The sequence below is a fragment of the Cervus canadensis genome, chromosome 2, assembly GCF_019320065.1.
Source record: "Cervus canadensis isolate Bull #8, Minnesota chromosome 2, ASM1932006v1, whole genome shotgun sequence".
NCBI classification, from domain to species: Eukaryota; Metazoa; Chordata; class Mammalia; order Artiodactyla; family Cervidae; genus Cervus; species Cervus canadensis.
Genome location: NC_057387.1, coordinates 72,598,756 through 72,622,962, shown reverse-complemented (window position 1 = coordinate 72,622,962; position 24,207 = coordinate 72,598,756). Strand labels below are relative to the sequence as shown.

General features: G+C 37.4%; 1 long non-coding RNA gene across 1 annotated transcript; it reads left to right on the top strand.

Moving 5' to 3' along the window:
• The first annotated feature begins 4,265 nt into the window (after positions 1–4,265).
• Positions 4,266–23,887, top strand: LOC122436839. Its single transcript, XR_006268140.1, has 3 exons — positions 4,266–4,372; positions 16,566–16,568; positions 23,875–23,887. It is a non-coding gene; the product is annotated as an uncharacterized LOC122436839 (long non-coding RNA).
• Positions 23,888–24,207: the final 320 nt, after the last annotated feature.

Here is a 24,207-nt window from a genome sequence, read left to right as displayed (position 1 = left end):
TGATATATCACATTGTGATCTTCCATAGAACAGAGTGAGGAATACTGTACACCTCAACGTGGATTTGTAAACATTTTAAAAACTTCATTCTGAAAACATTTAATGAAATTGCTCAGGTGTTAGAAGAATGTTCCAGGTTCTTAAAAGAGTCAGTAAGTGCAAATAAGTTTGGACTGCTTATAACTGTCTTTAATGATAACATATTGTTTTTTTGCACTGTGTTGTTTGAAAAGTTCTGAAGTTCTTGTCCTAATAAACAGAAGTAATACATTGCCTAAGACATTGTGTATACCTTGTTCCCTCATCCATATCCATATACTTATAATCACAATGTATTCATGAAATATGCAAGACAAGTGTGCCATTATTGTTCCCCTCTATTTTTCTGAGGCACTAGAGTATAAAGGAAGGAACTGAAATGAACTTGCTTAGTCAATGACAGAGCTAAGACTGCTATTGAAATTATACATACCCTTAAGCTAATGGATATTTTACTAGATTGCCTCTTGTATGTTGCTTTATGTTTTTAGGGAGAGCATTTTCTTTCTTTCTAATGAATATACAGCTGGACTGACTTTTCTCAAATTAGCTTATCATCAAGGCTATTATTCCATAAATTTGCATCAGATGTTCCTTAAATCTAGCTTGATTACAGATGCTCCCTACAGTTCTATTCAATTGCTTAACTCTAAACATTATGCTATCAAACCATTTAATTTAGCCATCTCCAAAGTTTTATTTAAATTATTTAATATTATGAGAATTAAATAACTCATTAACTCAAACCATAAAAGGGAGGTCATAATAAATAAAAGTGTTATGAATATAACTTCTCCTAAGTCTCTGACATAGCAATAAAATATTGTTATCAACTCTTAACATACCTTTGTGAGATATAGTGGCAATCACATTATATCTGGACTTTATAGATGATGAAGACCTCATGGTGGTGTGTTGATTTGCATTCAGTTCAGTTCAGTTCAGTTGCTCAGTCGTGTCCTACTCTTTGTGACCCCATGGACTGCAGCACGCCAGGCATCCCTGTCCATCACCAACTCCTGCAGCCTACTCAAACTCATGTCCATCGTGTTGGTGATGCCATCCAACCATCTCATCCTCTATCGTCCCCTTCTCCTCCTGCCTTCAATCTTTCCCAGCATCAGGATCTTTTCCAATGAATTGGTTCTTTGCATCAGGTAGCCAAAGTATTGGAGTTTCATCTTCAACCTCAGTCCTTCCATTGAATATTCAGGACTTATTTCCTTTAGGATGGACTGGTTGGATGTCCTTGCAGTCCAAGGGACTCTCAAGACCCTTCTCCAACACCACAGTTCAAAAGCGTCAGTTCGTCGGTGCTCAACTTTATTTATAGTCTAACTGTCACATCCATACATGACTACTGGAAAAACCATAGCTTTGACTAGACAGACCTTTGTTGTTGATTTGCATTAGGTGTAAAAATAATTCAAAAGTGTTTCATGGTTTCTTGTTCTTTTATAGAACAAGAATGTCTTAGTTCAGGCTGCTGTAAAAGACTACCAGAAGCTGGGTGGCTGAAATAAGAATCTCTCACAGTTCTGGAGACTGGGAGATCCAAGATCATGGCACTGGCAGATTCAGTGTCTCATAAGAGCCTGCTTCCATGCTTATAGACAGCTGTCTTTTTGCTGTTTTCATATAGCAAAGGAGGCAAGGGAGCTCTTTAAGTTCTCTTTTGTAAGGTCACCAATCCCATTTATGCGTACTCAACCTTCTTCACCTAATCACCTCTCTCCTAATGCCATCATGTTGGGGGCTAGGATCTCAGCATATTAATTTGGTAGGGAGACATATCCATTCTGTTCAATGCAAAGGATATATTATCTTACTTTTTGTTTAAACTTTTGTAAACTTGTCTTGGTGTGCTTGAGGCATTTAAAATATATAATATTCCACTTGAAATTTATATCTTATGGGAATAAATACATAAATGTAAGTTATAGTTATGTGGTCCAGTGTTGTAGACACTGGGTATATATGGCTGTTTAAATTTGAATTAATTAAAATAATGTACAATTAAAAATTCAGTTCCTGAGTTACACAGCCACATTTGAACTGCTCAGTAGGCACTTGTGGTTAGTGGCTACTATATTAGACAGTGGCTACAATATAGAACAGTTTCATCATTGCCAAAAGTTAAATTGACTGTACTGTTTTATAAATAGAGACTAGCACTTTTGCATAGGACTTTAGCATTTACATTATTGATTACTTTTATTTTGTATACGTGTTAAATTTATTACAGGAATCTTATAAAAAGCAAATATGATGAGGTCAGAAAATTTTTCCAAAGACAAAGAAATGGAGACATAAATAAGGAATGAAGAATACTGTATAGAAAACTATTTGTGATGGAGTAGAAATTGATAACAAAGTTTAGTTCTGAATTTCTTAGCAGCCAGGGCAAAAAGAAAAAAGTAGTGATCAATATCAATATTTTAGAGGAAAGAAAAAACATACTCATAGATTCATAGTGAAAGTGAAAGTCCCTCAGTCGTGTCTGACTTTTTGTGACCCCATGAACTATACAGTCCATGGAATTCTCCAGGCCAGAATACTGGAGTGGGTAGCCTTTCCCTTCTCCATAGATTCATAAGGTAGATTTAAATTACCTGCCTTGTAATGTTATTTAGGTTGGTACAAAAGTAAATATGGTTTTGGACCATGAATTTCAAATCATTATACCTAGGCTCAAGCACATCTTTAGTAATCAAAATAGGAACCATTACAATCAACACATTTTTGTCAACGCAACATAAGTTTGTTTATTCCTGTAGTGTAAAAATTCATGCTTCATGAACTTTTGGAAAGCATTTTCTGCCCCTTGCTGGTTGTAGGAGCATTTTCTCTGCAAAAAGTTGTTGAGATGCTTGAAGAAGTTGTAGTTGGTTGATGAGAGGTCAGGTGAATATAGCGGATGAAGCAAAAGTTTATAGCCTAATTTATTTAACTTTTGAAGCATTGGTTGTGCAACGTGTGGTTGGGCAGTATCATGGAAAAGAATTGGACCCATTCTGTTGATCAGTGTCAGCTACAGGTGTTTCAGTTTTTCAGTGCAACTCATCGATTTGCTGAGCATACTTCTCAGATGTAATGGTTTCACCAGGGCTCAGAAAATTGTAGTGGATCCTACAGGCAGCAGACCAGACCACCAAAGAGTGACCATGACCTTTTTTGGTGCAAGTTTGGCTTTGGGAAGTGCTTTAGAGATTCTTCTCAATTCAGCTACTGAGCTGGTTGTCACTGGTTGACTTTTCATCCCACGTCACAATCTGATAGACAAATGGTTCATTGTTGTTGTGTAGAATAAGAGAAGACACTTCAAAACAATGATTTTTAAAAATTTGTGGTCAGCTCATGAGGCACCCACTTTTGGGCGTTTTCATCTTTCTGAAGTGAAGTGAAGTGAAGTCGCTCAGTCATGTCTGACTCTTTGCGACCCCATGGACTGTAGCCTACCAGGATCCTTAGTCCATCGGATTTTCCAGGCAAGACTGCTGGAGTGGGTTGCCATTTCCTTTTCCATGGGATCTTCCTGACCCAGGGATCGAACCCGGGTCTCCCGCATTGTAGGCAGATGCTTTACCATCTGAGCTATCTTTCTAGTTTGCTTCAAAAGCCGAATGACTATAGAATGGTCGACATTGAGTTCTTTGACAATTTCTCATGTAGTTGTGGGAGGATCTGATGATTCTCTCAGTTGTCTTTTTCAACTTCCGATGGCCAGCCACTGTTCTCCTCATCTTCAAGGCTCTCTTCTCCTTTGCAAAACTTTTTGAACCACCACTGCACTGTACGTTTGTTAGCAATTCCTGAGCTAAATGCATTGTTGATGTTGCTAGTTATCTCTGTTGTTTTATGACCCATTTTGAACTTGAATAAGAAAATCCCTTGAATTTTCTTTTTGTCTAACATTATTTCCCCAGTGTAAAATGAATATAAAAGAAACAGCAAATAAGAAGTCATTAGCAAAAAACATAAAGTGAGAAATGCACATTAAAATGATGTATAATGTAACAACATTTATTTAAGAATGCATTCTAATATCAAATGACAAATTTTAGCAATTGCAAGTCTGCAATTACTTTTGTACCAACTTAATATTTAAATGGAAGTGAAAGTATGTACTCTTTATAGAAAATATAAAATATATAAAACTAGAAAATAAATGTATAAATTAAAGAAAATTCAACAATAAAAAAGTATTTTGGGGCCATTACTAGGGCTTCCCTGGTAGCTCAGCTGATAAAGAATCTGCTTGCAATTCAGGAGACCCTGGTTTGCTTCCTCGGTCAGGAAAATCCAATGGAGAAGGGACAGATTACCCACTCCAGTATTCTTGGGCTTCCCTGTTGGCTCAGCTGGTAGAGAATCCACCTGCAATGTGGGACACCTGGGTTTGATCCCTGGGTTGGGAAGATCCCTTGGAGAAGGGAACAGCTACCCACTCAAGTATTCTGGCCTGGAGAATTCCACGGGGTTGCAAAGAATGGGATAAAACTGAGTGACTTTCACTTTCGCTAACATAAAGTAGCTGTTTGCAACTTGGAAATATTACCACTAAGACACTGGTTCTTCTCAGTGTTGTACCTTTGAAGTATCTTTTTTTCTTCTCCTATCCTCTCTCCTCCAAAATAGGGCACAAGATGAAAAGACATTAAATGGAAAGACTTACCTAAAGTGTTGTGTAGATGATACCTAAATGTCAGGACTGCTGTTATGCATTTTATTTGAGAATCTCAAAAGGGATAAAGAGGACCAAGAAGTATGTTACATAGATTTAGAACTGAAGTTTCATATTGTTCTTACTATAAAAAGTGTCACCTGAGAAAAGGGTATGCATCATTGTGAGTAACACTATTCTGGAAAACTAGTTTATAGAAGGAATGTTTTATTTAATTTCTCTCCTGTGAAGACTCAATTCTTCCATCTTTTTTTCCTATTATATCTAATATTAAACCATCCTTTCTGCTTGGTGTTAAAGTAATACACCAAATATATGCACATGGATCCCATTGTTATAAACTCTGAACCAAAAAATTCTCATTTACCAGTTAGCAATTATATACTGTTTCATCATTAAACCATTTTGCCCTCCTTGGCCTTGAATCCTAATATAGATTGATCAATAAAGCTTTTTGGGGGGTAAGTAGGAACATAAGTCAGAGAAGGCGATGGTGCCCCACTCCAGTACTCTTGCCTGGAAAATCCTGTGGATGGAGGAGCCTCGTAGGCTGCAGTCCATGGGGTCACGAAGAGTCGGACATGACTGAGTGACTTCACTTTCACTTTTCACTTTCATGCATTGGAGAAGGAAATGGCAACCCACTCCAGTGTTCTTGCCTGGAGAATCCCAGAGACGGGGGAGCCTTATGGGCTGCCGTCCATGGGGTTGCACAGAGTTGGACATGACTGAAGTGACTTAGCAGCAGCAGCAGCAGGAACATAAGTAGCCTAATAGAAAGTTAAATTGAAAGCAACTTTAAAAGAAGTACAACAGTGTTTCTCCACTTACTGTTCTTTATGATGGCCTTCCTTGAAAGGGCATGCAATAGTAAGCATAGGTCTGCAATTAAATGGAACGAAGGGAAGCTAGAGAATGTCATGGTCCAGGATTGCTATGTTTAAAGCTTTTCCTTAATATATGGATGAAATTTTAGGACTATTAAAAACAATTGAGAAACTAACATACATATTCCTTGGTGCATGTTTCTTATATAAGAGCTCTGAAAATTGGGCTTTTGAAGAGCAAGGAAATTTAAAAAAAAAGAAAAAATTAGGTTACTATTTTCCAAAATTGGCATTATAATCTGAAGAGAAACATTAACAATCCCTTTTAAATAAGAGGAGTGAGATGGTTGGACTGACAGCATAACCTTTCTTGGATTCAAACTAGCAGAGAGGGGAATCACATGAATAGAGTTAAAAAAGGAATCATACAGATATGCTGTATTTTAAGAAAATAATCAGGAGACAAAGCAGACTGGAAGAGACAGGATCACCATACCTCTGATGTAAGACTTTGGCAATATTCTGGTTTTAATTTGGTGGTTACTTCATGGAAGTCCATTTTATTCTATTTACTAATTTATGTTAAATGTATTAATTATCTTTTGCTGCATGACAAATTATTTTGAAACTTAGTAATATAAATAATATTTATTATCCTCACAGTTTCTGTGAGTTGGGTATTCATGAACAGCTTAGCTAGCTTGAAGTTTCTCATGAAGTTGCAGTCAAGTTGTCAGCTAGGGATATAGGCATTTAAAATCTTATATGGAGCTAGAAAATCAAGTTTCAAGGTAACGCATTAAAATGGCTGGAAAATTGTTGCTGGTTTTTCATTGGAGACCTCAATTTCCCCCAATGTGATCTTCCTTAAAGGTTGCTTGACTGTCCTAACAACATAATGGTTGGTTCCCCTCATGCTGAGTAATTCAAAGACCACCAAGGCAAAAGCAGCAATACTTTTTAGGACCTAACCTTGAGCGCTACCTTTTATCCCTTCTTCCACATTCTATTTGTTAGAAGTGAGTCAGCAAGTCCAATACGAACTCAAAAGGAAGGGAAATTAGGCTCTGACTTTTGATTGGATGAGGAATGAAGAGTTTTCAAACATTTCAGAGTCATCATATTGTTTTTTGAAGGCTTCAAATATTATATAGCAATTTTTAAAAAAATCCATGAGCATAGATCTTAAGAAGAAATAAAATGATCCCTGAAATGAAGATCACATGTGAATTATAACAAATTCAACTGTTTTTACTGTTGAAAAAACAGTAAGAGTGGGAGAAGCATGAAAATAAATTGGAAATTAACAAGTATTAAATTTATGGTAAATTGAGTAACAGCCCCAAAGATACTCAGTTCCTCATCCCTGGAGCCTGTGAATGTTACTTATATGACAAAAGTAACTTGGCAAATGTCATTAGGTATCTTGAGATGGGGAAATTATCCTGCTGCTGCTAAGTCGCTTCAGTCGTGTCTGACTCTGTGTGATTCCATAGATGGCAGCCCACCAGGTTCCCCTGTCCCTGGGATTCTCCAGGGAAGAATACTGGAGTGGGTTGCCATTTCCTTCTCCAGTGCATGAAATGAAAAGTGAAAGTGAAGTTGCTCAGCCGTGCCCGACTCTTAGCGACTCCATGGACTGCAGCCTACCAGGCTCCTCCGTCCATGGGATTTTCCAGGCAAGAGTACTGATGCTCCCTAAATGTAGTCACAAACGCTCTTCTAGGAGGAAGACAGAGAGAGATGTGCCTACAGAGACAGAAAAGGAAAAGGTGATGTAACAACAAAGTGGAGATGGATTTAAAGATGCTATATTGTTGAGTTTGAAGGTGGAAGACGAGACTATGGCCCAAAGAATGCAAGAAATACAGGTCTAGAAACTGGAAAAGACAAGAAAACAGACTATCTCTTAGAATTTCCAGTGGGAGAACAACTATACCCACTTTTTTGGCCTAGTGAAACACATTTCAGATTTCTGACCTCTTGAACTGTAAGAGAACAAGTGTGTGTTGTTTTAAACCACTTAGTTTTTGATAATGTGTTACAGCAACCATAGCAAAATAGTATAGGATTGAAGAGATATTTACATGCATGGAAGGGAGACAAAGGAGATTCCAGTTACTCATAATTGTTTTGACTGAAGAACAAAACTTAAAAGACTGCAAAATATAGTTCAAGAAATGTTTTAAAATGAAAAGATTTGAATCAATAAATTTAAAAACTCATACCATATCCCAAGAGAAATTGTCACAGAAAATTCCCTGTATTCTAATTGGCATGTTTAGACTCTTTATATTTAATGTAATTTTTTATATGTTTGGATTTAAGTCTTCTTTCTGTTTTTTATTCCTACTTGTGGGATCTGCTGTTTGTTCTCTTTCCTCATTTCTGTCTTTATTTAGATTGTGTATTTTAATAAACTATTTTGTACCTTATTAGTTATACATTTTCTTTAGTTGCTCTAGAGTTTAAAATATACATCTTTAATTTATCACAGTTCTCCTTCTATTAATATTAAGCAACTTTATAAATAGTGTAAAAACTTTACAACAGTATGCTTCCATTCCGCCTCTGATCTTTTGCGGTTTTTGTCATATATTTCTCTCTTTCTTTTTCTCTAGTCGCTAAGTCATGTCTGACTCTTGCGACCGTTTGGACTATAGCCATTTACTTCTACGTAAATCATAACCCCCATAATGTGTTGATATAATTTTCTCTTACTGTCTTACACATTTTTAGTGAAAAAGTCTATGTATTTTTCCACACAGTGTGTATGAATGATAAAGAAAATATTTTGTGCATATAGCAAAGAGGTTGTTATTCAAGGACAGTTATATCAATCTGGCCACGGATCTCACCATAACATGCATTACTGGAATATTGTGATTCTAGACTTACATATCTGCCCAAATAGTCTTCAACTATAAATGAAACAAATATTTCTGAACTTACAAAACAAGAAACTGTAAAAATTATCAGTCATATTTTTTAAAAAGTACAGAAAACTTCTTTTAATAGAGAATTTGATATTTGGTATTAGAAATGCAGTGTATAAGTTAATAGCTTAGAAGACTAGAAGACAGATCTGAAGAAATTAAAGACTGGGAAACAAAAAGCGACTAAGAATTGGTAAATAGTAAAGAGAAATTAGGCCTTCCCAGGTGGCACCGTGGTAAAGAATTCACCTGCCAATGCAGCAGACACAAGAGATACAGATTCCATCCTTGGGTTGGGAAGATCCCCTGGAACCCACTCCAGTATTCTTTTTTTTTTTAAATTAATTAATTTACTTGAATTGAAGGATAATTACTTCACAGTGTTGTGGTTTTTGACATATGTCAACATGAATCACCCACGGGTGCATGTATCCCCCCATCCTGAAACCCCCTCCCACCTGCCTCCTCACTCCATCCCTCTGGATTGTCCCAGAGCACTGGCTTTTGAGTGCCCTGCTTCATGCATCGAACTTGCACTGGTCATCTGTTTTACATATGATCATCTACATGTTTCCATGCTATCCTCTCAAATCATCCCACCCTCATCTTCTCCTACATAGTCCAAAAGTTTGTTCTTTATGTCTGTGTCTCTTTTGCTGCCTTGCATATAGGATCATCATTAGTGTCTTTTTTAATTCCATGTATATGCCACTCCAGTTATTCTTGCTGGGATAATCCCATGGACAGTGAACACGACTGAGTGACTGAGCACACACACACAATGAGAAATCAAGAAATATGGTGAGTAAATTAAGAAAGTCTAATTATATCTAATCAGAGTCCTCATTTTTTAAAACAAAAGAAAAATCTTTAAAGCAGCAAAAGAGAAAATGATTGATTGATTACTTACAAAGGAACGGTTGCTGGCTTGACAACTTACTTCTCAGTTGCAGCAAGGGAAGCCGCAAGGCAGTGGAATAAAATCTTTAAAAATTGTAGAGAAAATAATTGTCATAATGAAATTTTCAGTTATACAGAAAAAGCACACACTTGCAAGAGAGAAGACTGACTCTTATCAGGCTCTCATTAAAGTGCCTTTAAAAGACATATCTCAGTTATAAGAAAAATAATGAAAAGGAGGTTTGAAATGGTGAGAGAAGAAAATGATAAATGTGAGTAAATGTACTAATGTCTAAGGTTATAAAAAGGTAAAATCACAGAATATTTAAAAAAGACTAAACTTCTGGACAATAGAATGGAAGTCAGAAGATAATGACTTTAGTTAAGGTTTTAAACTTATATGCTTTCTCTTTAAATTCTAGATTTTGATGTTAAAATTTCTAAATTTCCTATTAAAATGAATACAGTGGAGTGATTAACTTCAAAACAGGAAAAGTAGAATAAGTAAAAATTCAAAATTGAAGAAACCAGTCAATTCAAAGGAATGTAAGAAAGAAGAAATATTTCTCACATGGAAACATAAAAAATTACACAACAATAAATGTAAATGGATTCAATTAGGTAAAAGACAAAAAATTTCAAATGAGTTAAAAAAAAGATTAGGAAAAGTTATAGTAAGCAAATGTGAACTAAATGCTAGTTTAACTCAATATACTGTTTCTATTGATCAGGATTTATGGAGTTTACAATTTTTATTTGATTTTTTCATAAGTTGGTTCTTTAGGCTTGACTGATATTAAGACCAGAGTGTTTCTCTTGTGGGACCCTCTCATGGTTTCTCTGGAAACTTGCTTGTTTTGTCCATTAACTATAGCTTTCTAAGTGGGCAGTGCTTCTTCAGATAATGCCCTTTTAAATGTGCCCCTGACAGTACTTTCCACATTTCCTTTCTCTTAGGGTCATTTTATCCTAGGAATAAGCTCTCTTGCTAGGGGCCTTTAAAAAATGATGCCATACAGACATTCTAACCATGAATTTCACTTCTGATTCCTGGATTCAAGTACCTTTGTAAGAGACAGGTTACTGAAGCTTCTGCAGGCTCCTTTATCAGCCATGAAGTTCCTCTCAAGCAGTTCTGAAACAGAAGCATAGAGACTTGCCAGCTTGTCTTTAGTAGTTTTGGCTGATCAGGAGACAATAAGTCCTCATAGATTTAGAATTTATTATTTACAGCACAGTAGTGGCTCAGAGGGTAAAGCATCTGCCTGCAATGCGGGAGACCTGGGTTCGATCCCTGGGTCGGGAAGATCCCCTGGAGAAGGAAATGGCAACCCACTCCAGTATTCTTGCCTGGAGAATCCCATGGATGGAGAAGCCTGGCAGGCTATAGTCCACGGGGTTGCAAAGAGTCGGAAACGACTGAGCGACTTCACTTCACTTAGGCAGCACGAGCTCCATGTTCACATCAGTTTCTCTCCCCCACCCCAAGTCTCAGAAAGTGATCTGAAAGTAGATCTAGGAGAATTCTCTACCCATAGTGCATCTATGTCAAAGCTGAGGAGTACTGGTCTTAGAATACCTCCAATCTTATAAGGGACTGCTAAGGGACTTATAAGGGACTGATATCCATTCTCCTTGCTGGAGGTTGCCTTTATTACTCTGGACTATGAACACATCTCTCTGGGGAAGAATAGGGAGACAGCTCTTTATTACCTTGCAGTATCTCCCAGAGAAGAGATGCCTTTATTTTTATTATACATTAATGTAAATAATGAATAATGCTCCAGAGTGAGTCACTATTTCTATCCTGCCAGAAACCCTTGCAAACATTCATGAAAAAATAATCCTGGAAAAAAATGGACTATGAATGCCTAGATATGTAGGAATGTGAAAGATATGTGGAAAATTGTTTTTAACATTGTTTTTCTGTTTCTGCCCATGGTGATAGTGGGAGGGTTGACTCTTAGCAGTAAAATGAATAACTTCAAAATTGTCCTCATTAAATCCCACCTATTGGTTACTTTTGACATATTTGACCTTTATTGTGAGTAAGATTTTTAAAATACATGAACCTGTTGTCAGACCCATCATATGAAAATCTACACTTGAGTACTCTTTACTTTGGAATTTCATATGTATTCTGTGTTGATGCCACACCAAAAAGCTTTCATATAAACTGGCTACTACTTAAATATCAGACAAGATGGAGTTTATGACAGTCTTAGTAGGGAAAAATAAACAATATGCCTTGATAAAAATTTACCATTATGAAAATATTAAATTCTAAACTTGCATGCATCTAATATCTCATTTTAAATATACATGAAGACAGTTACTACAAGAGAATTGACAAATATACCATTCTACTGGAAAATATTGACAGTTTTTAACTCCTTTTATAAGGCCTTGATAACAAAGCAAAATGAGAAAAAAAATTATAGACCTATTATTTCACACAGAAACACATAAACATAAATATTAGTGAATATAATTCATTAAAAGCTAATGCATTATTATGAAATTAGATTTATTCTAGGAATAAAGCATTGGTTCCAATTTAGAAAAAAATCAATATGTTACACTCTAATTATAGACAGCATATTAAAAAGCAGAGACATTACTTTGCTGACAAAAATCCATCTAGTCAAAGCTGTGATTTTTCAAGAAGTCATGTATGGATGTGAGAGTTAGACCATAAAGAAAGTTGAGTGCCAAAGAACTATGCTTTCTATCTGTGGTGTTGGAGAAGACTCTTGAGAGGCCGTTGGCCTGCAAGTAGATCAAATCAGTCAATCCTAAAGGAAATCAGTCCTGAATATTCATTGGAAGGGCTGATGTTGAAGCTGAAACTCCAATACTTTGGCCACCTTATGCAAAGAACTGACTCATTGGAAAAGACCTTGGTACTGGGCAATGTTGAAGGCAGGAGAAGAAGGGGACGACAGAGGATGAGATGGTTGGATGGCATCACCGACTTGATGGGCATGAGTTTTAGCAAGTTCCAGGAGTTTGTGATGGATAGGGAAGCCTGGCCATGGGGTTTCAAAGAGCAGGACATGACTGAGTGACTGAACTGAACTGAACAACTCTAATACTTTAAGGGACAAGAATGATACAATCATCTCAAGGTATATAATTGAATACTGTAACACTAATTCGATATTTAGAAAACTCTTAAAAAGCAGAGTATAGAAGAGAACTTCCTAGGCTGATAAAGACATCTACAAAAATTCAAATCTCAACATTGCTTTTTATTAGGGAAATGAAAATCAAAACTACAATGAAGTATCACTTCACACTGGTCAGAATGGCCATCATCAAAGAAATCTACAAACAATGAATGTTTGAGGGGATGTGGAAAAAGGGAACATTCTTGCCCTGTTGGTGGGGATGTAAATTGATCAGCCACTATGGAGAACAGTATGGAGATTTCTTTGAAAACTAGGAATAAAACTACCATATGACCCAGCAGTCACACAACTGGGCATATACCCTGAGAAAAACATAACTTGGAATGACACGTGTACCCCCAGTGTTCATTGCAGTACTATTTATAATAGCCTGAACATGGAAGCAACCTAGATGTCCATTGACAGATGAATGGATAAAGAAGTTGTGGTACATAAGGACTGTTAGCCATAAAAAGGAATGAATTTGAGTCAGTTCTAGTGAGGCCAGTGAGTCTAGAGCCTGTTATACAGAGTGAAATAAGTCAGAGAAAAATGATAATCGTATATTAACGCATATGTATGGAATCTAGAAGAATGGTATGATGAACATGTTTGTAGGGCCGCAGTAGAGGTGCAGACATGGAGAATGGACTTGTGGACATAGTCAGGGAAAGAGAGGTAGAACAAACTGAGAGGAACATGACCACGTACATACTGTACGGAAAATAAACGCCAGTGGGGTTTGCTGTGTGATGCAGCGAGTTCAGCCTGGTGCTCTGTGACAGCCTAGAGGGCTGAGATGGGGGAGTGGGAGGGAGAGTCAAGAGGAGGGGACACATGTATATTTATGGCTGATTCATGTTGGTGTATGGCAGAAACTCACACAACTTTGTAAAACAATTATCCTCCAATTAAAGATAAGCTTAAAAAAATTCACATCAAACCTCACTTCTAAGAGTATATCCTCAAAAATCAGAAACAAGATTCAGATTCCTGTTACCATCTCTTTAATTCAATAGTTTTCTAGTTACTAACCTTTTCAATAAGTCAGTTAAAAGAATAATGCTTGGAACACACAGAAAACAATTATTTTCAGCCAATGTAATCATCTACTTGAAAAACCAAAAGGAACCTACAGATAAAGTATTAAAATTAATGAGAGTTTTTCAAGGCTGTAATATATAATATTGATATCACAGTCAATTTTAATTTTATACACCATAAAAACTAATGTAGAAAGTGTAGTTTAAGAAGATATCATTTGTAATAGCCAACCCAATGTTTTTTTAATATAACAGAAAGGTTTAAGATTACTCTGGAGAAAAACAGAATACTTTATTGAAATACACTATTTGTATTACAAATACTATTTGTACACTATTTGTATATACTAAATGTATAAAAAGATATACCATATTCATGGGTTGAAGACTCAATTTTGTAAAGAAACTTCAATATGGTATTCCAAAGTGACAAGTGAGCTAGTCAGGACACAAACTCAAATCCTTATGTACTGTAAAGCTAAGTCCTCTAAATGTCTCTGGTAATTATAAAACACTAACATTAAATTCAGTTATTAAAAATACAATGCATATTTTCTATTGATAATCATAACAATAGGACAATGAGGAACTGAAAGCTATGCAAAATTAGAAGAACACATCATTTTGGGAAAGATACCAAATTTCAAAAGTTAAAATGAAATGACAGAAAATTTAAAAATTCATTTTGTGATAAGTAAGTCTTCACATTAGAAGCAGCCTCAATCTAATGAGCATGGCAGTTTTGAGTTATTTATGCATAACCTACCAGGTCTTATGTCCCAACCAAATTCTGCAACATGGATTTTTATGAAGGAATGAGGATAATTCAGAAATCTTAGGAAACTTCCAGTAAAAATAAAACAACAACTCTGAAAAGTATGAGAATAATAAAGAAATATTATATATACATACATAATATATATATATTATATATATATCTTGGCTGCTGATATTTTAGATCAAATTAGGCACATCGTGCAAACTGAGTTTGTAATCTGAATCTGTGCATGTTTGTCCGTTGTTTAAAAGTATTTGAAGACCCAGATGTCCCAGGTGGCACAATGGTAAAGAATCAGCCTCCCAATGTAAGGGGCATGGGTTTAATCCCTGGGTTTTGAAGATTCCCTGGAGAGGGAAATGGCAACCTGGTCCAGTATTCTTGCCTGGGAAGTCCCATGAACAGAGGAGCCTTGGCAGGCTTCAGTCCATGGGGTTGCAAAAAGAGTCAGACATGACATAGCGACTGAACACACACCATCAGTGTGATCGTGTGCTGAGAACTGAATAGTAGTGTATAAAGGAGGTATTGTTCCTGCCTTCAAGGAACTTGCAGCCCAGAGAGGAAGATCATTAACACACTTCAATAGACAACTATATTGTGACTGGTAATATTCATTAAAAATTCTTTATTGCCAAGTGCCATAAGTGCTATGGGAGCTCAGAGCAGAGACCCTCAAGACATATGGAGAACATACTTTTCAGGAAGTCTCCCTGGAAGAGGTGCTGTTTAAGTGTGACCTTGGGTAAGGGAACACTCTTTCTCTGTGGGTGGTGCTCTGAGAAGGACTCAGCTGAGAACTCTCAGCTGTCTATGCTCCTGCTAACTGCTAAGTCACTTCAGTCGTGTCCGACTCTGTGCGACCCCATCCCTGGGATTCTCCAGGCAAGAACACTGGAGTGGGTTGCCATTTCCTTCTCCAATGCATAAAAGTGAAAAGTGAAAGTGAAGTCGCTCAGTCATGTCTGACTCTTCGCGACCCCATGGACTGCAGCCTGCCAGGCTCCTCCGTCTGTGGGATTTTCCAGGCAAGAGTACTGGAGTGGGGTGGTCTATGCTCCTAGAAGCTGGCAAAAAGAGAGCCTCCATCCTGCAGGCAGCTCGAGGCTGCGCACAGCTGTAACCCCTTTGTGATCTGGACAGCAGTGGCTCTCAAGCTTGAGGGTGCGTTGGAATCACCTAGAGGGCTTTTTAAACCAGGTTTCTGGGCCCCATCCCCAGATTACCTGACTTAAAGAATCTCGAGAGGGTCCCAATATTTACATATCTTACGTGTTCCCAGGTGATGCTGCTGCTGCCTCAGGATTCACACTTTGAAAACCGCTCTGCAGAGAAGGCTGTACTTGAAATGCCACTCCAGAGCATTCATTCTGAGCAGATAGAGTTTGATAATATTTTCTGAATGAATAGCACCAAGTTTACGGATTCTGCTTCCAAGTGAGGGAGAAAGTACATGATTACAATACAATGCAGTAAGAGCCTTAACAAGTTAGTTGCCAACTATAAACAGAGTTGCAGAAGAAAAGGGCCAATTTTTCCTTAGTTTGTCAAGAGAATCTTGACAAACAAGTGAGCTGATCTCACCTTCTGGCTCAGTGGACTAATTAGAGGAGAACTTTTATCTTTGGGTCTTAGTTTCCTCAAAAATAAAATGAGGAAATTAATAACGGTGGTGGTGGTGTTAGGATCAACTAGTGTGTGTGTACATGTGTGCTTGCTCAGTTGCTTCAGTCATGTGTGACTCTGCAACCCTTTGGACTTCTCCCTTTGGAAGCCCTCCAGGCTTCTCTGTCCGTGGACTTCTCCAGGTAAGAATGCTGGAGTGGGTTGCTATGCCCTCCTCCAGGGGATCTTCCCGACCCCAGGGATTGAACCTGCATCTTCTGCATTGCAGGTGGATTCTTCACTGATGAACTACCACAGAAGCCCCAGGATCAACAGGGATAATTGATAAAAAAGTACTTCAAATATAAGGTAATATAAAATATCTAGCTTTAGTTAGGTTTTGTTCTTTTTTCATTTTTAAAAATTTGTTTTATTTAAGTAGAGTTTATTTACAATGTGTTAATTTCTGCTGTACAGCACAATGATTCAGTTATAAATATATATACAGTTACATATGTTTTTAATACTCTTTTCCATTATGGTTTATCACAGGATATTGAATATAGTTCCCTGGGCTGTGCAGTAGGTCAGAAAGCCCATTTTCTTAAGGAGATTATACAGTGTTAGTGGGAGACTTCACTCTACCTTTTGATGCTAGCTATGCAGGACTCAGCACTGTATATACTAACATCATTTACTAATACAGTGACATCTTGAACCTTAACCATGTAGAGTGTCATTCCCAGCCAAACTCAATAGCATAGTTACAATCTCAAACCTAGTCTACAGAGAACAGCTACCACTGAGCTTCTCACTGACGCTGGCATCCCACCTTTGGGGACACTCCTTATTGCTTTGGTGAAGGGAGTGTCCTCTGGGCTCTCCTGTGGAACATAATCAACTAGTAGTTTCTCTGACATTACAAAATAAATATGTTATAACATGCTAACTTCTCTTAGACCTTGGAACTCTTCCCCAGTGTTTTGCCAAGGTAGTTCAAACTTTGTTCTTTGCTTATCTTTCTAGAGCTCTTTGTTTGATATGACTGTATTATTGCAGTAAAGTCAGTGATACTTTTACGGGCCTTCAAATATTTTGTTTTACTGATAATGCATAAAGAAACAGGAAGCTGCTGTTGACATTCTAACTCAGTTTCCCTTTTCATATTAATTTTGCCTTAATTTCAAAAAATTGGATAAGTTGCAGATTTTTAAATGAAAAGACAAATGCTATGCAAATGATAGAGGAATGAATATGCATTGGGTTAGAACTTCTATTTGGGGATTTTAATTTCATCTTTGACTGGCACTTTTCCTTTTTAAAAAATAAATTTAATCTCTTTTGCCACACGATGGTAGTGTTGCTTCTCTTGTTAAGCCCCAAAAATAGATTCAGATGCCAGTTAAAATCATAAAAAATTATATTTCTCCAAGGAGATCTAACAATAAAACATTAGTTTTATAAAGAAAAAAGACTCCTACACATTTATGTTATTTTTAAAGAGCAGGAAACATCAATGCCAGTGTTTCCTGAGGAGAATTGCCATTTCTTCCCTAGGAAACAGATCTTTGGATGTCAGGAACATTCTCGTTATCTCCCTTCTTAAGTGAATCTCGTTTTAGGCATTGTCTTTCAAATTACTTCCCCTTTTAATTGGGTTGACAAGTATAATTTATTTCCTTCTAAGTTGATATAGATATTTATCTTGAAGAAGAGAAATTTTAAATGGCACTTACATTGATTGTAATCTACATAGTCTTTTATAGCAGATTTAGGATTAGAAGCCAATGTGGAAGTTGTCTAGTGTGACCCTTTATTTGCATGCAGTAATTTCTTCTGCATCATCCAGAACAGATGGCCATGCAGTTTCTCAAGTGCCTCCAAGGATGCCCTTCAAGGCAGCCTCTGTTCGTTGGCGGACTCCTAGAAAAGGAATTTGTTTGCTTTATGCTCAGCAGAATGTGGTGTTGCTTGGAAGCTGTGAAGCTTCTGTTTGCTTGAATTCAAAACCATTTCATTTGTCTGGAGGCAACCATCTTGTTGAGAGAATGAGTCACAGGATAAAATTATGAAATGTAGTTTGCTGCATACTGGAGTCAGTCACAATCTGTCCACTGATCCAAAAAATATTGAAGAAATATAGCAAGCTACATTTTGTACTCTGAGAGATCTGGGTTTAACATGCCAGAAATTATTTATTTTCCTTATGACTGTCATGGGTTTACTGAAATATTCAATTATGATTTTTGGTTGCTCTGTTCTCAGAAGTACAGCTTCCATTAACATTAAATTTTGCAATCAGCAGATTTAGTGGAGGAAATAAATTCCTTTGTCACCTTGTCAAATGAGGTGATAGTTTGTGAGAAAGCATATCTGTCTCAGCAGGACCTTAACTATTTTCACAGGGGGCAGTTTTCTCCACACCCAGCAATCCAGGGACTCTGTAGCCTTTTGAAGGTAAGAGAGTAGTAGAGGTTTGTGGAAAGATTCAGACTGAGTTTGCAGGGATCTGAATGGCAATGGGGTTACCAGGCATCCTAAATGCATTCCTCAGCTTTATAGATTTAGAACTGTCTTATCATTTCAGCAAGGGACTGATTATGCTCTTTGAAGTCCACTGGAGTAACTGATCTCAAAAGAGAGTGAGATATAAGCCTGAGGTGCTTCATTATTATAATTCCCATGAGAAGTGCACCTGGCAGAAGAGTCTACAGTGGTCATAGCCCACGCTATACTATTTTAGTAAGTTTTGTGCTGTCAACCCCTGAGGGTCACTGTGTCAGGGATAGATGAATCAAAACCTCATGAGACATGCTACTTTGACAGATGGTTAGTCACTTCTACTTTGTATTCACGCTTCTTGGTGATAATTTCAGAGGATGATATTTCTGATCTTGACTTTAAATTCTTACTTGAGTCCTGAAATCACCTGTTCTTGATAGCTACATAGACTTTTATGATTGTAAATTCTGTGTTTTCTAAACTAGAAATCAAATATGAATCATATATTTTTCAAATGCATGCTATTTGTAATTATCTTTCTGTTAGTATATATCATTTTGATCTAGGGAGAGGGAAGAAAGTTTTGATCAGATATGGCAGAAAGTATGGCCAAGTCATACTTCAGCGAAGTGCTTGGGAACACTGGACTCTTCCACAGCCACTGAAATGCTGAGTGACACACAGTCACTGAGTGTACATTCCGAGCCCTCTATTCATTTGCATCCTCACTTGAGACTGGAAGTCCTGAGTGGAATATCTAGTTATCTGAACCTGAGTCATTTATCTTAAGAAATCCTGGCTGCTCTTTACCTTCTCTAGTGGACACATGGCCCTTTACCTTTCACACGAAGAAGGATTTTCCCTCAAATTAAGAGAGGGCTTTAGATGTTGAGCAGTATAATACAATAGTCCCCATCTTGATCACTCTCTGGCCTTTGATACCATTATCTACTCCCTTCTTGAAGTCATTTCTTTACCATACTTCAGTATACTACTACTTCTGTTACTTATAGATACTCTACTGCTTTTCTTATCTCGATGTCTCTCTGTTACCGATAGGTTAGCTATAAAATAACTAACATGAAATTCAGTGCCCTTTATAATCATGCTCTTTGGATATGGAGCTTTGCAATCCCCTTTGCATTCCAACTCTGCATTCTGCCATCAGATATCCTTGGTTCTTAATACAACTAACTACTTGTAATTTCCTCAATATATCCTTCACTTGAAAATATCCAGGAAAGCCTTTCTTCCTTTTTGTCTTTGGATTCATCCTTCAAGATTCAGATTAATTGTGTGAAGTCCTCCAGGATTGTCTCTGTGTAAAAGTAATCTCTTCCTTCTCTGCCTTCCCTTGGTACTTTACCTACCTAGTTTATGACTCTCTTCCAAATACATTCTTTAAAGGAAGACTCTGTCATATTTTAATTCAATATAATGCTAGCCAAATGACTTTTCAGTCATCTTAAATTCCTTTTGGACATATCTGGATATAAATTGTATGGTAATAAAATAATATTACAGTAGCTGTTATTCCCTATCATCCAGGTGTTCAGTTTTCAAAGGACCATTGTTTTCATTTACCATTAATAATTAAAACACTCTTGTATCTTTCTCCCAAATATCTGAATACACTTCAACAACAACAAAAGCTAGAGTCTTCTGTTGTATTGAGGAGAGCACTGTGGTGAAATAGAGACAAGAGCATCTTTGTATTGTGCTCCTATTATTTTCTAGGACAGAATAATCTTTATTCTGCCAATAGTCTAATGTGATTTCTGGCACAAAGTTTGGTAGTGCCTTTTCAAAGTCATCAAAGCAGAATCCTAGATAGGCAGCACTCTAACAGCTGCTATAAAAGCCCCTAAATTACGTACATAACTTTCATTATTGGGCTGACATGCACTGGCCATGGTTTGCCTCTCTCTAGACTGTATTGTAAGGTGCAGATGAACAGACATTCTTTTCACCATTCTGAGATACTCTACACCTACACTATTCCCACATCTGAAGTAGGAGGCAGGACTAGACCATCACAGCACAAACATAAAACTAAGTAGGTGAATGCCAATTCAGATCTAACCAGGTTCTCTATCAAATATTTCCCTAACCCAGGGGAGATATTTTTCTGATGTTTATTAATCATAGTTAAACAATAAATTGCTAAGTAGTTTTGAATGATACAATATACCACTCCAAAACTTTGGCCACCTGATGCAAAGAGCCGACTTACTGGAAAAAAACCCTGATGCTGGGAAAGATTAAGGGCAGGAGGAGAAAGGGGCGACAGAGGATAAGATGGTTGGATGGCATCATCAACTCAGTGGACATGACTTTGATCAAATTCTGGGGGATGGTGAAGGACAGGGAAGGCTGGTGTGCTGCAGTCCATGGGGTCACAGAGTTGGACACAGCTTAGTGACTGAACAACAACCAACACATAGTGTTCATATACAAAACATATAGTATTCACTGATGAATGGGAAATATCTGTGAATAGGGAGATTAATGCACCACTCACAAAGGAAATTATATGGTAACCACTTATAAGCCAGTGGCAGTAAACGTTAAGAATCCTTTTGTACTAAATCTTAGGCATTAGCATCAGACTCTAAGGTAATAATGCTGTTATAATTAAACCTATGGATGACATACATTCCTGAAAGTTAGTTGTAAAACACATTTCTGTGACTCACGTTTGTTCTGAGATCTGGTTTTAGAAATATAGACCTGTATAGCATATAAGCTCTGCGGGAAAAAAGAGAGATGGTAAGAAAAAAAAAAGAGGTAGACCTAACAAAACAAGCGAGTTAAGGACGATAGACTCCAACCAGCAAACCTGGAGGCGTACATGAGCTATTATTAGCTCGCCTTGGCAGTGGGAAAATGCACAAGATGAGAGAATAGCTGTCCAGCAACGACAGCTGGCAGACTTCTGGTTCCAGCTCTGGCATTATGATTCTTTGCTGCTTAATTCTGCATGTTCAGATTTTAGAAAAGTATTCTATTTTGTGGTATATTGAAGCTCTTCTACCCTTATGAAGGGATTTATACAGTAGCATTAAGCACTTTTGTTACATAGGTGGCCAATGATTTATGTGTGTGTGTGTGTGTGTATGTCTGTGTGTGTATATGTATATATATATTATATGTAGTTTGTCAGGAAAATTTGTGAAAGACTAAAATGGGAAAAAAAAGATTTTGGGGTCTCCTGTCTTGTGTATCCTTCTGAATTATCTCTGCCTTTCATTGTCTTTAAGCTATTTTATAACTTTTAGTGTTGCATAACACAAAAAAAGACTAGAACTCTCTCTAAGAAAATTAGAAGTACCAAGGGAACATTTCATGGGAAGATGGTCACAATAAAGGACGGAAATGGTATGGACTGAACAGAAGCAGAAGATATTAAGAAGAGGTGGCAACAATACACAGAAGAACTGTACAAAAAAGATCTTCCTGATACAGATAATCATGATGGTGTGATCACTCACCTAGAGCCAGACATCCTGGAATGTGAAGTCAAGTGGGCCTTAAGAAGCATCACTATGAACAAAACTAGTGGAGGTGATGGAAATCCAGTTGAGCTATTTCAAATCCTGAAAGATGATGCTGTGAAAGTGCTGCACTCAATATGCCAGCAAATTTGGAAAACTCAGCAGTGGCCACAGGACTGGAAAAGGTCAGTTTTCATACCAATCCCAAAGAAAGGGAATCCCAAAGAGTGCTCAAACTATCGTACAGTTGCATTCATCTCACACGCTAGTAAAGTAATGCTTAAAATTCTCCAAGCCAGGCTTCAACAGTACGTGAACTGTGAATTTTCAAGTTGTTCAAGCTGGATTTAGAAAAGGCAGAGGAACCAGAGATCAAATTGCCAACATCTGCTAAATCATAGAAAAGAGTTCCAGAAAAACATCTGCTTCTGCTTTATTGACTATGCCAAAACCTTTGACTGTGTGGATCACAGCAAGCTGTGGAAAATTGTTCAAGAGGTGGGAATACCACACCACCTGACCTGCCTCCTGAGAAATCTGTATGCAGGTCAAGAAGCAACAGAACTAGACATGGAATAGACTGGTTGCAAATTGGGAAAGGAGTACATCAAGGCTATATATTGTCACCCTGCTTATTTAACTTATTTGCAGAGTACATCTTGAGAAATTCTGGACTGGATGAAGCACAAGCTGGAATGAAGATTGCTGGGAGAAATATCAATAACCTCAGATATGCAGATGACACCACCCTTATGGTAGAAAGCGAAGAACTAAAAAGCCTCTTAATGAAAGTGAAAGAGGAGAGTGAAAAAGTTGGCTTAAAACTCAACATTCAAAAAATAAAAATCATGGCATCCGGTCCCCATCATTTCATGGCAAATAGATGGGAGAATAGTGGAAACAGTGACAGACTTTATTTTGGGGGGCTCCAAAATCACTGCAGATTTTGACTGCAGTCATGAAATTAAAAGACACTTGCTCCTTGGAAGAAAAGTTATGACCAACCTAGACGGCATATTAAGAAGCAGAGGCATTATTTTGCCAACAAAGGTCCATCTAATCAAAGCTATGGTTTTTCCAGTAGTCACATATGGATGTGAGAGTTGGACCATGAAGAAAGCTGAGCACCGAAGAATTGACACTTTTGAACTGTGGTGTAGGAGAAGACTCTTGAGAGTCCCTTGAACAAGGAGATCCAACCAATCCATCCTAAAGGAAATCAGTCCTGAATATTCATCCGAAGGACTGATGCTGAAGCAGAAATTCCAATACTTTGGCCACCTGATGTGAAGAACTGACTCACTGGAAAAGACCCTGATGCCGGGAATGATTGGAGGCAGGAGGAGAAGGGGCTGACAGAGGATATGGTTGGATGGCATCACCAACTCGATGCACATGAGTTTGAGTAAGCTCTGGGAGTTGGTGATGGATAGGGAAGCCTGGCTTGCTGCAGTCCATGGGATTGTAAAGAGTCGGACACGGCTGAGCAACTGAACTGATTGCAAATAGTAAATGATTCTTGTCCACAGAAATGGAAATTATGTCCCACTGGAAATTCAGTTCATTATTGCTCTGTGGGCGTTAGCATGTTTTACATCTGTTAGCAAATTCATTTCAGCCTTCTTTATGGTCTGCATATGTGTGGTTCCTTCAGTTCCCTTTTGTGCCATTTGTAACATCTTTATTTGTCCCCTCATTTGATGTGTTAAATAAAATCTTTGGCACACATGCTCATTTTATATTTACATGTATTTTACTTCTTAAAGATATCTTTAACTATTTATATGTAATATACAATGGGCTTCCCTTGTGGCTCAGCTGGTACAGAATCTGCCTGAAATGTGGGAGACCTTGGTTTGATCCCTGGGTTCAGAAGATCCCCTGGAGAAGGGAAAGGCTACCCACTCCAGTTTACTGGCCTGGAGAATTCCATAGACTGTATCGTCCGTGGGGTCACAAAGAGTCAGACATGACTGAACCACTTTCACTTCATTTATACTTAATGATCTTACTAAAATAGTTAATGTGGAAGGATGATTCTTTTCCTCTGTCTCTTCTTCCCTTGTCCTTCTTTCCTTCCTTTCATCCTTCCGATATTGATTTGCCAGGCATTTTAAGGGGTACTGGGTGTATAATATCCAACCTGAATCTGCCTGTAATTTCTGCATTTTTTATTATCATCTATAATGGCTTTCACCATGACAAATAAGACTATATGATATAATGAGA